This window comes from Mustela nigripes, chromosome 1 (genome assembly GCF_022355385.1).
Source record: "Mustela nigripes isolate SB6536 chromosome 1, MUSNIG.SB6536, whole genome shotgun sequence".
In the NCBI taxonomy this organism is placed as follows: Eukaryota; Metazoa; Chordata; class Mammalia; order Carnivora; family Mustelidae; genus Mustela; species Mustela nigripes.
Window position 1 is genome coordinate 237977234 of NC_081557.1, and position 13034 is coordinate 237990267.

At 36.8% G+C, this 13034-nt stretch overlaps 1 protein-coding gene across 9 annotated transcripts in view; it reads left to right on the top strand.

The window, feature by feature from the left end:
- Positions 1 to 13034, top strand: part of GRXCR1 (glutaredoxin and cysteine rich domain containing 1) — a 317659-nt gene that overhangs the window by 24785 nt on the left and 279840 nt on the right. For 2 of the 9 annotated variants that reach the window (XR_009400914.1, XR_009400913.1), the window contains exon 4: positions 2597 to 2705. The exons of 4 other annotated variants lie outside the window; for them this stretch is intronic. The gene's annotated coding sequence lies outside the window, so the exon portion shown is untranslated. Of the gene's footprint in view, positions 1 to 2596; positions 2706 to 7442; positions 7677 to 13034 lie in introns of those variants that run through there. 3 more of the 9 variants (XR_009400912.1, XR_009400919.1, XR_009400917.1) reach the window with 3 other exon arrangements.

A 13034-nucleotide genomic window follows, 5' to 3' on the forward strand; every position in this document is an offset into this window, starting at 1 on the left:
TCTTAAACTGGCCAAGGAAGTGGCAAGAGGAATAATTTGTCAAGGAATGACTTTTGAAAGTTGACCAAGATACATTGTTATTTTCGTGGGAAATTATTCTGATTCAGTCCTCTTTTTTTTTTTTTAAAGATTTTATTTATTTATTTGACAGAGATCATAAGCAGTCAGAGATGCAGGCAGAGAGAGGGGGGGAAGCAGGCTCCCTGCTGAGCAGAGAGCCCGATGTGGGGCTGGATCCCAGGACCCTGAGATCATGACCTGAGCCGAAAGCAGAGGCTTAACCCGCTGAGCCACCCAGGCGCCCCAATACAGTCCTCTTTTAAAAAATCTTGAGGAGGGGTACCTGGGTGGCTCAGTCGTTAAGCACCCGCCTTCAGCTCAGGTCATGATCCCAGGGTCCCTGGGATAGAGCCCTAAGTCAAGCTCCATGATGGGCAGGGACCCTGCTTCTCCTTCTCCCTCTCCCTCTGCTTATGCTCCCTCTCCCTCCTCTCTTGCCGTCTCTCTCCCAGTCAAATAAATAAGTAAATAAATAAATAAAATCTTAAAAAAAAATTCTTGAGGACTTAACTTCTCCAGTGCCCGTATTTTCTTAGTAATAAAAAATAATGGTGGGACACCTGGGTGGCTCAGTCGGTTAAGCCACTGCCTTCGGCTCAGGTCATAATCCCAGGATCCTGGGATCGAGTTCCACAAGGAGCCTGCTTCTCTCTCTGCCTCTCCCTGCTTGTGCACTTGTGCTTGCTTGCTCTCTCTTTCTGAGACAAATAAATAAACAAAAATCTTAAAAAAAAATAATGATACTATTGCATAACATTTAATAAGCATTTACTGTATTCAGGTTCTGCTAAATTATTTATTTTCTCATCAAATTCTCACAGGGTCTCTGTGATGCAGGTATTATTATAAACCACTTTGAAAGATGGACTAAATATTTTCTCTATTCACAAAGCAAAGCTAGTGCCTTACTAGCAAGAGTAACTGTTAGAATCATTTACTTGGTGAGAAAAACAAGTTAATAAGTAAATTAATGAAATATTTAAGGTAATGGAGATGGTCCTTCCAGCATCCCTCGACTCTCATTTTATAGTGGACTGCCCCATCAGTTGCTAGTGATAATTAACCTTGGGAAGAGTAAACTTACGTACTACTAACTTTAACAGACTCTGGCCATCCCTTTTAAATATTCTATTTAACGGTCTTTTTATTTCATTGTTAGTACCTCAAAAACTAATTTATTGAATGTGTAAACATGAGTTTATACTAATAGGCATCTGTCTGAATGGAAAAGATGTGCCTATGTCTAAATTTTCCTCCAGCTCAGAAAATTGTGTGTGTGTATAGTTAGATTGATTAGATACTAATTCTACTTCTGAGAAATAATGATCTTTTTATTAAGAAATAGAAATTGTGCATTTGTGCATTTAAAAAGAGCTTCACGTTGAGAAACAGTAGGTAGAGTTTTTATATATTAAAATCAAAGCAGGAAAAAATGCCCCAAATATTATTCAAGTGTATTTATTTTTCTCAGAAATAGGGAAAAGTTGAGGACAGGATCAGATATGGGATCAGACTGTAGAAACTTAATTTCTGAAGTTATTTGAGAAGGAGGCTAATTTTTATTTTAGAATTAATTATAGTTGAATTTATTGAGCCATCAAATGCTCTAATAAGCACCTGTTGTTTTTCAAGAACTGAACTATCGTCTTTACAAGTACGATTTCATTTAGCCCTGGCAACCTTGTATGCTCATTTTGCAAATGAGAAAACAAGATATGGGAGGGTAGGTAAAAAGCTCAAGGTTTGCATAGCTTGAGAATGGCAGAGTCATGATTCAACCTAGAGTAGAATTTGAATCCACATAATCATTTCTCTGCTTTTTCACTTCCTTCAAGCTGTTAAGGGGACTCAATGTAAAAACCTCCATAACTAGTTTTAGGACAAGCAGGTGAATCTGAGTTCTGAAACCTGCAGCACCTTTTTATGGCAAGCTGAGCACGTACTTATTATTATTATTATTTTTTAATGAGAAGCAGTCACAATTAAGGATATTAACCTAAAGGACCTCAATAAAGATCAGGGTAGAGTTTAATGGAAAAAAAAATTTGTTCTCTTTGGAAGACATGCTAAGGAACGACGAGTGGCTTTTCTTTTTATCCATGAAAAGAATAGAAGTAAAGTATTCTGGATTATTTTTCAGGCAGAGAAACTAAAAGAATGCAAGACAGAGAAGCAGGATTCCGAATATTATATATTGCTTAGTATTACAAAAGCAATACATGCACGTGGTAGAAAACAAGAAAATATTGACAAAGAAAAGAAAAAGTTAAAAATCTATAACTATCACTGAGTGATAAATACCATCATTACCTTGGTGTATACAACTGTCTATTCTTTAAAAATCAAATCATGCTGTTCAACCTGTTTGGTTACCTGATTATAACTTTTTTAAAGGTTAAAAGCATTTATTTTCATTCCTTAGGGCATAAAAAGGGCATAGAAATGTCAATACAGTAAATATATACCTCTGAGGGTTTTGACTACCTTTCTATAAAATGTATAACAGAGTATTATTTTCTTCGGTTCTCTATTCAAGGTGGTTCATGACACTTGTGATCTAGCTCTCGAGACCAGCTACTGGGTGAATGTCGGGACTCTCAAGAACTGAACTGGCCTCTGTGTCAACCATATGCTTCTTCTTCCAGGTTAGAAGGCTAATCCAGAGCCAAAGTTGAAACAGACATAACCGTCATTTGTGAAAGGTAGAAGAGATCCTACAGAATGAGTGTTTATCTTACACATAGGGAAAGTGAGGACTCCCGAATATGTCCAAGGCCATACAGCTGGGTGTTGCTGAGAGCCCCTAACTGAAATCCAGCTGTGCTAACTCAGTCCATGGCTCTGACGTCCACTGCATATTGATATTGTCTCTCACTCAGGATTCCGTCTCATGAGATTGCAGAATAGAGCACTGTGTTCTAGCTCTATTTGGGGCAATGTTTCCAAGCTCCACACTCAGGGCCCTGCATAAAGAGGGCCTTGGAAACATTTCCACCATTAAGAAATTCCATGAAGCTTAGTAATTGTTCCCATTACCCTTTAAATATCCTTTCTACCAATGGAAGAACAGAATGCCCATTCATTGATCTTGGGATTTAAAACAGCCATTGGAAAGATTTTTAATTTGGTTTTCAAAGTCCTGCTACTGGGCTATGAGGCAGGGTGGAAGTTTAAGGTAGAGGGATAAATGTAGAGCAGAAGCTGGCCAGGGAATAGCCAAAGGTTTAATTTCACCAACACGAAGGCTTTTCTTTACCTTCCTTTATCAATTGTCATTGTCCTCTTCATCGTCAGACTAAAAATTTTTTTTTTAGATCTAACCTATTTTATGCTTACTGTAGTCAGATACTGAGCTCAGTGCTTTTATTGTCTCCTTTCATCTTCTAAATTGTTATGTTTTTCCCATTGTACAGATTAGCAAACTAAGGCTCAAGAGATCTTGAGAACTTCCTAGCTAGTAATCATGCTAGGATTTTTTGGGTCTCTGGAGCCAAACTGTGTACAGTCTATTATTTAATTCCTCTGACAAGAATCCATGAGGAGTCGAGGCCCCCAATCCCAAATCAGAGTACAGAGTAGGCTTGGAATTGATCTGGACAGTGGTATGAAAAAGGAGGCTCCAAGCTAGGGCATATGAGGCCTATGGCAATGAGTTTTCTGTGTCCAGTACTAAAGATTTTGATTTGTCTAACCATCCCAGAGGTTATGCCTCAGGGGTGGGGTAAGGAGAATCCAATATAATCAGGCTGTCTTCTTTTGTTTTACATATGACATCTACTTCCAGAGAAAAATCAGAGGTGGAACTGAGTCAGTGCAGTTAACGTGCTGTAATTCCATTCTTGGCAAGTGAGAGGTTTATGTGTATTTAGGATCAGGGCAGGGATGGGAAGGGTGAGGATCTTCCAAGGAAGGAAAACAATGTGCAAATCACAATAGGGTGTTGAAGAAGCACACTCAAGGTCATAAAGGTCACCCTGAAGGGTGGTCGACCAGCTTTCTCTCTGTACTGTTGCTGGGGGAGTATGCACATTTTTCGATTAGAATATATACAGTCTCAGTTCTCAGAATATGGTCTCCAGGCCAGCAGCACCAGAATTACCTAGTAAGTGTTGGAAATGCATGTTCTCGGGCTTCATGTCAGACTTACTGAATTGGAAAACTTGGAGTGGGGACAGGTCTTAGAGATCCAGGTGACCAGTGTGGCTAACGTTTGAGACCCACTGACCAGCAGCATTACAATATTTAATTGTCACAGCAGCCATATGGGTTTAGTATTATTATCTTTGTTCTACAGAAAAGAAATCCAAGAAATGTCCAGTTAATGCTGGATGTCATGCCTATCTAGTAAATAGCAAAACCGAGATTAAAATTCACTCTTATGTGGTTGTAGAGTTTAGGTGCCACACTGCTTCTGGGTAATTTTAGCTGTTAATTGAATTTCATCTTTGAGTTAATCCGTTTGGACATTTTCTTCGGAGGTGATTATACTTTCATATCATATCATATCATATATATTTATGTTGCCACTAACTTAGCATTTCAGTGATATAATAGGAACTATGTTTTATATGAAATTCCCTGGAAACATTGCCAGATCAATTAACTTTCCTTCCTTTCCCCTTTAGCTGTTTTTCATCCACAATTTATTTTGAAAATCTCGATGCTAGGACAGTTAAAAGAATAATCCAATAAGCAATCCTACATTCTTTGCTAGAGTTATCAGTTGACATTTTTCCAAATATAACTCTCGACCTGTGTATATGCATCCATGTGCATATATGTTTTGAAAATAAGTTGCAGATGTTATAACAATTCACTTCTAAATTATTTAGTATGTGTCTCCCTGTAGAACTTTCCTTACACACCTTAGTACTACTAGTACACCGAATAGATTCAACTGTTGCTCATAAAATAAATATACAGTCCATATTCTAACTTCTTCAATTATTAAAGAAAAAGTCCCTTATAGTTTTTTTTTTTTTTGAAAGACTGATTTATTTATTTTCAAGAGAGAGAGAGCAAGCTTGTGCAAGTGTGGTGGGGAAGGGCAGAAGGAGAGAGAGAGAGAGAGACAGTCTTAAGCAGACTCTGTGCTGAGCACAAGCCCATAATGACTCGGGGCTGGATCCCACTACCCTGAGATCACCATCTGAGCTAAAACCAAGAATCAGGTGCTAAGCCTACTGCACAACCCAGTTGCTGCCCCTTGCAGTTTTTTTTGTTTTGTTTTTGTTTTTGAATTCAAGATTTAACAGAAATCTTGCAATGCATTTTGCTGTCATCTTTTTAATCTCCTTCCTCTACAATAGTTCCTCTGTTCTTTTTGGTTGCTTTCATGCCCTTGACATTTTTGGACTGTGGGCTCCTTGTCTAAGAATGTCCCCCTTCCCATTTTTGTACTTCCTGTTGCATCATGTTAGGAGGCACATGATGTCTGTTCGTGGCATTCTAGATTATGAACAATTTGGTTATTTAGTTACTTGATATCTGCTTAGATCTCTGTAGCATAAAGGGACTGCTTCCTCCTACAAATGAAAATTGATATGTGAGATGATGCTCTGAAACCTGCTCTTCAACTTTTCACTGGGTGGTGTTAACCTCAGTATCACAGAGGGGTTGTAAAAGCATGATTTTTCTAATTCTCTTATTTCTGCATTATTAACTGGCATTCTTCTCCATCATTTCCCCTCTTTTTCTCTCCCCTTTATTTTTAACATATTATGTATGTGCATATCAATGTAGGTATGAATGTGAATATTATGTACGTGTATGTATTATCACCATTTACTTTGATTACATTTTTTAAAAGATTTTTTTAAATTTTTATTTATTTATTTGTTAGAGAGAGAGAAAGAGAGAGAGATCACAAGCAGGCAGAGAGCAGGCAGAGAGAGGGAGAAGCAGGCTCCCTGCTGAGCAGAGAGCCCGATGAGGGGCTGGATCCCCAGGGCCCTGAGATCATGACCTGAGCTGAAGGCCGAGGCTTACCCAACTGAGCCACCCAGGTGCCCCTGATTACATTATTCTTAACATTATCTTTAAGTCTAAGGTTGATCTATTATCATTTCTATTATTTTTTGAAGCATAAATACATCATAATTTTTAATGAATGATACTAAATGTATGGTCACTGAGTTTGTACCTAGATAGAAGAAATAGAAGAGATTTGATGATTTATGTAGCCAATGGGATGGGTCAGCCCCTTACTCTTGTAGTCTCTGTAACTCTTTAGGACTTTGTTGACATATTTGGGGCAGAGTGGAGGGAGGAAGAATGGCCAGAGAGAATCCTTTAGATTTGATTTTCTGGGGTGCCTGGGTGGCTCAGTGGGTTAAGCCTCTGCCTTAGGCTCAGGTCATGATCTCAGGGTCCTGGGATCGAGCCCCACATCAGGCCCTCTGCTCAGGAGGGAGCCTGCTTCCCTTCGTCTCTCTCTGCCTGCCTCTCTGCCTATTGTGATCTCTGTCAAATAAATAAATTAAATCCTAAAAAAAAAAAAAAAAGATCTGATTCCCACCCCCCCAAATTTCTGTATTTGTAGGCTATTTTTAAAGAGAAATCTGCTTTAAATTGGGGTCAAAGATTGGTTCTCTGGTGCATTTTTATATCTTTGTGAGTTCAGTGGTCTTCAACAAGTTATATATATATATATATATATATATATATATGACTATGGCATATGTTATATTATTATGCTCTCTCTCTTTTTATATATATAAAAGTATATATTCAGTTGTTGTGAGAAGAGGATCTCTATATTTTCTTTGGTATTATGAGTCATCTTCAGGTTTTATTATTGCTAAGGGGAAAAGAAATGACTAAGATCCAGAGAACCTTATGTTTCTTGAATAAAAGTTATAAAATAGGTCACAATGTTTGGAAACAACTTGTAGAATTCATGAAAAATATAAGCATGATGAATTGTGAGAAAATAAAATTTGATTTGTGCTAGAGTGAGTGAATTGGGTTAAAGGTAGTAAGTTATATTTGTCATCCCAAAGAGACTACAAACATTTTTTGAAAAGTAGTCTTATTTTAGATAAAAATGCCAGGTTAAAATTAAATTATTTTTAAAAAATGACCATTTAGGTTTGAGAATATTATACATACTTTAAAAAGCATGATAGAAAAAGAAAAAAAAACAGAAAAATGGGATTATCTTTAAAATGGAGATTAAGAAAAAGTAAAGTAGCTGAATATAATGATTTTCTAGCCATGTTCCTTCTGGTTTTCTTGAAAATTGTACCTCTCAGTGCTGGGAAAGCTCAAAGAAAGCCTAAGTCAGTGGTTGAGTAAGTGGGTTGGATGTTAGAAGTACATTTGCAAAACTTCAGAACAAATCTTCTGTTGCTTTATTTTTTTGTTTCATTTTTATTTTTTAGAAGACTTTATTTATCTATTTGACAGAGAACAAGAGAGAGAGAGTGCAAGCAGGGGAAGCTGCAGAGAGAAAAGAAAAAGCAGACTCTCCGCTGAGCAGGGAGCCCAATGAAGGGCTCAATCCCAGGACCCTGAGATCATGACCTGAGCCGAAGGCAGATGCTTAACTGACTGAGCCACACAGGTGCCCCTCTTCTATTGCTTTAAATAAAGCTTCCAGAATTCTATTTCTTTAACTTTTCTCCTGATTCTTCCATTCAAGACTGTATACGCACAGGATAACCATGTAGGGGGAGGAAATTTCTCAGATTTTTTGGAGAAAAGAATTTGAGGTAAAATATCTCAAAATTTCAAGTGCAAACAGGGCTGCCATGGATGTTGGACAGACTGTCCCTGTCTCTACTGGGGTTCCTGGCCAGGAGGAGAGAAGGGTCATGCTCTGACTGACAAGCTATGCACCTTGACAGAGATCAAGAGACTTCGGTCTGGAAGAAAGAGTGCCTTTCTGTAATATGCACAAAGGATGCCTATGGGCTAGGTTAAACCTGGCCACAATATTGGTGAAATTTAGAAATAATTATCTCTCTCTCTCTCTCTCTCCTTTTTAAAAATAATTCTCTTTTAAGTGCTGTTCTAGATGACTGTGTCAGAAGGAGACGTATGAAGGGGAAAGTAAAGGTCTAAAGGCTATACTCCTTGATTAAAATGACAGGTAGTGATTATCATTTTTTATCTTTCCTTATCTCTCTGGAAGAGGAAAGTGATCTTTCAAATTCCTTTATGATGAAAAGCAGTGATTATGTTTAAAAAAATATTTCTGGTGTTCAGAGTGAGCAAAACATTATTAATGGAATCTTAGTTTGGGGTATGTCTACTTTCATTTTTAGTTCCCAAATAATTAGAATTTCAGAAGAAAATCATTTAAAAATACTGTTTATGGAAGTTTTTAAACTACTTTAAGATTTTTTATTCTTTATATTCATTTTCTGTAATTATATTAAGATATCTTCTAAAAATCAGTGGCTTTTGAGGAACCATAAAATCTTGCCCACAAAAGGTTATGGGATTTAAAAAAAAAAAAAAGGAAGCATTTATTGCCCTTTTCTTCCTCATTCAGTTTGTCAACCTTAAAAGTAAAACAGCCAGTTTTTTCATCAGCAAACTGTGTTTATTCAGGAACAGCACAGGAGTTACAATTTGGGCCAAGCATAGAGAAATCTTAGGCAAGTCTGGAGAATAAAGGAAAGGGATGTAATTTTATAGAGGAGAGTGGGTAGTCTGAAAGTGCTGTTATAAACAAAAAGTCCATTGGACTAAACTGGGAGTTGAAAGTGTAGTGGCTTCCCATTGGCTGAGTTATGGAGATTTCTTATTGGTTGGGTTGTTGTCAGACAAGAGGGAAAATCTTCCTTCTTCCTGCTGCAGTAGTAAAGCTTTTTCCTTTTGGGAATGTAAGTTGTGCCTGTTCAATTGGGCCTGTGATTGATGACAAGTGGTGATATATGAGAGGGCACCCTTTTGGCCTCCTGATTCCACTTTAAATAAGGTGTCTTTAGTTTCACACATTACTATTTGTTTGTTACACATGTGGCTGATTCTCACTATAACTTAATGGAAGGAGGCAAGGCAAAGCAACAATTAAATAGTCTATATCTTTATCACACTCTCATATTTTAACAATTAAGCAATTTTTGTATAAATTAATATTGCTATTACTGTTACTCTCTAGTGATTTCCAATGTTTAGCAATCTTTGAATTGCACTGAAGTTAGTTGTCTTTGTACCTTTTAAGGAGAAGAAACGGTGGTGGTATACTGAAAATTGTCATTCCACATTTTTTTTTCTTTTGAGACATACCTGTTGAACTTTAAAAAAAAAAAATGTGTATGTGATTTGTGATGACGTGGATGGAACTAGAGGGTATTATGCTTAGCAAAGTAAGTCAATCAGAGAAAGACAATTATCATATGATCTCTCTGATATGAGGAAGTAGAGATGCAATGTGGGGGGTTTGGGGGGTAGGAAAAGAATAAATGAAACAAGATGGAATCGGGAGGGAAACAAACCACAAGAGACTCTCAGTCTCACAAAACAAACTGAGGGTTGCTGGGGGGAGGGTATGTGCTATGGTGAGTGCTGTGAAGTGTGTAAACCTGGTGATTCACAGACCTGTACCCCTGGGGCTAATAATACATTATATGTTTATAAAAAATATTAAAAAATTAAAACAATTTATATGTGAGTGGCAATATTTGTAGGTATAGGGCATTTATAGCTAATCAAGTTCCCTCAATCTTCTGAATTCTTTGTATTCTCCGGTAACTGTGTCTGATCCATTTTGTCCGTCACCCCCACCAAATGCCTCAGTACCACACCAGATGGACCAGATGGCTTGTTTCTCTTTACTCTGAATATGCTACTCTGGAGGCATGCCTAAATTCTATCATTCTTTCTATTTTCCCATGGTTCATATACCTGAAGCGAGTGTTAGATTAACGAATAGTCACTGTTTGAAATTAGTTTTTCAGCAAGCAATTTCTCTCTAGAACTCAAGCATGGAAAGACAAGGAAATAGCTACAACAGCTCCTTCTCTTCTCACACGGTCCAGCTGGGGCATGTTTTTCCTGGTTTCAACAAAATATTCAATATATTTTAATCTGGGCCAATTACCAGATTTGCGATGGCACCATAGAGCTCTACAATTGATTTTTGAAAGTGGCTATATTTTTAATTTTTGTCTTATAACATAGGAGGATAAGTTAATTCTCTAGAGTACACTATAAAATAAAGCAGTGATTTCACTGTTTTGTTTTAATGAGTCAGCAGAGAGGCTATGACTGGGGAACTTTTATGGATCACAGGATTTACAATTTGGAGAGCTAAAAGAAGAGATAAAGAAACAACTAACTGATGTTCTGGAGGTATTGTGAAGTGTTGCTGACCTACGATAATGACTCCCATGTTAAAGTCCTTTAATTATGCATTGATTTTTCCATAGTAGTAGAGTTTGTATTGTCTGCATTCCCTTCTGATACTTTTGGGAGTACAGAATAATGATATGTTTCGATCTTTGTAATATTCAGTAGGATAAATAGGAAGCCTAAAGTGTGAGTGACTTAAAAGGAGGCAGAGATTTATTTCTCTTTCTCATAAACAGGAAGCAGAAGTAGACAATCCAAAACTAATAAGGAAAGTCCACAAACATGAGGGCCTCAGGTTGCTTCCATCAGGTGTCTCTGCCATCTTAACATATAGCTTGTAACTCACAGTCCAAGATGGCTGCTCTTAGTCAGCATGATAAGGAAGGATACCTCAACTCAAGTGTTTTCATAGACTTGAGTTTTCATAGACCATTTTTAGTTAATCCTTTTGGCCAGGATCTAGTTACATTGCCATGTCTGGCTATAAGGAAGACTGTGAAATGTAAATTTCATTCTGGAAAGCCCTGTTCCCAGTTTAAACTTAATGGTTCTATAAAGGAGTAGAGGAAAATGAATATTGGGGTACAACTAGCAATCTCTGCCATACCTTTTAATTGTTTGCTTTAGAGGCTTTATGTATGAATTATTTTCCAGGGGCAGTTGTTAAATTCTTAAGAACTTGACCTGTTTTCTGGAATAGTTCAATGCATTTTGTTAATGATACTGTTTTAAATTATAAGAGAGGGAGACTCTGATCTTTCTTAAATGGTGTAGGAATGGGGCACAGATCTATACCCTGTTTCTCATCCATCAGCTCTGGCATATAGATATACCCAAACCTTTACAGCTGTTTTGCTAAATTTTGATCAGTGAGCAAAACTTATTAATTTTTGTAGCTGATTATGTATGTAGATATGCTATGTTGTCATTTAGAACACTGAACTGAGTAGGTACCCAGAGGCTGTATATAGCAGGTACAGAAATCAAGGGCAGTATGGGAGGTTTCTGTATAGGAGATGAAGGCTCTCCCTTGTAGATTTGCTATCATGAACATGGGGCTTCCATTTTCTATCTTCACTCCCACATTCTAGCCAACAGGAAGGGAATTAGCAGAGGAGAAGAGCACACGCCTTCCCTTTACTGGCAGAATCTGAAATTTGCACACATTACACAGATAGATCTACCTATCTCCCACTCAGACTTTTATATTGATTAAATCTGATAACCTCTAAGTCTTTTAGCCTTTAACATTATTATTTTTCATTATAAAAGCAGCATACCTATTTTGAAATGTATTAATCTCTAAATGTAGGTAAAGATAAGTATTTAAGTGTTTCATGGTATAAATTATTGTCTGCCTTTTGAATGGTATCTTTAGATTGTGTTATCAGAACTGGGACAAACAGATTTTATAAATATTGCCAATTTACTTTAAAAAATTAAAAATTTATGTTATTAGCTCCTATATATTGAGAGTGTTTATTGAAAACTTACTAGCATTAAGTTTTCTCATACAGTTTTAAGAAATATGTAAAATATCTTTATTCTAAGTGAAGATAAATATTTATCATCTATTCCTAGCTTTTTCCATTTTTTTTTTCTTAAGGAATCATATTAGGTATTTATATTTAAGTAATGCTAATATTTCATCCATGTGCTAAGTCTTCTGAATTCTTATTGAAGAATTTAATAAGAACTTAATTTTTATTTTTCTTATTAAAGGAGATATATAATATATAGTTCGATTTATTGATCATGAACATTGTGATTTTCTTTTTACTATTTCTAAGTATACAAGATGTTTACTATCCTGACATTCAGAATTGCATAAATACATTTATTTTCTTCTATTTTTTTTTCAATTTAGTTTGGTGTATGGAATGAGGTCAGTCTCTAAACCTATATATTTTCCCCAAATAGCTGGTAGTGAATCTCTGCTGTTTATTAAAGAATCTTTTTCATTTGCATTGATTTGTAATATCTTAAATATTATAGAAATATGCAAAACATAACATGTATTTTCAACCTATCTCTTCTGGGTTATTAGTACCAGAAATGTTTTTGTGGCAGAATGTGTGTACGTGATGAGAAATTTTGTTGTAGTGTTTGGATGTCCTTACAGCAGTTATTACCATTTTGAGCTGAGAGACCTATAAAAGCATTTTTTTTTTTTAATGTGAATTTAGAAAGTGCTTTTCCACATGAATGTCCTGCAGGCACTTCAAACTCAATATATCCAGAAGAAACCCATTACTGGTAGCCCAAACACTGCTCTCTTTTTTCTAATGGTTCCTAACGCAGTTAATGGCTTAGCTTTCACCCAGACTCCCTTGCTACACAGCCCGGCGCCATTTTTTACTTTTCTCTCTGAATTTCACCCTCCATACTATTTCCTGGTGTTTTCTAACTCTGGAAAACTAGAATCATTTTTTCCCTTTGGCTGCCACTGCTTCTTCTCTCAGGGCTTGGCCACCTCTCCGCTGGACACTGAGAACAGCTTCAGGTTCTTGCCTGAAGCCTCCCATGTGTCTGCTTTTGGCCCAGGTACCAGGATCTCTCTAGATTACAGATACAAGCACATTACTCCCTCTGCTCTTAATCTATGAATGGCTTCCTGTTGTCTTTAGAATAGAGTTCAGACTCGTTACTGGGCTATTCAAAGCTGAACAAAA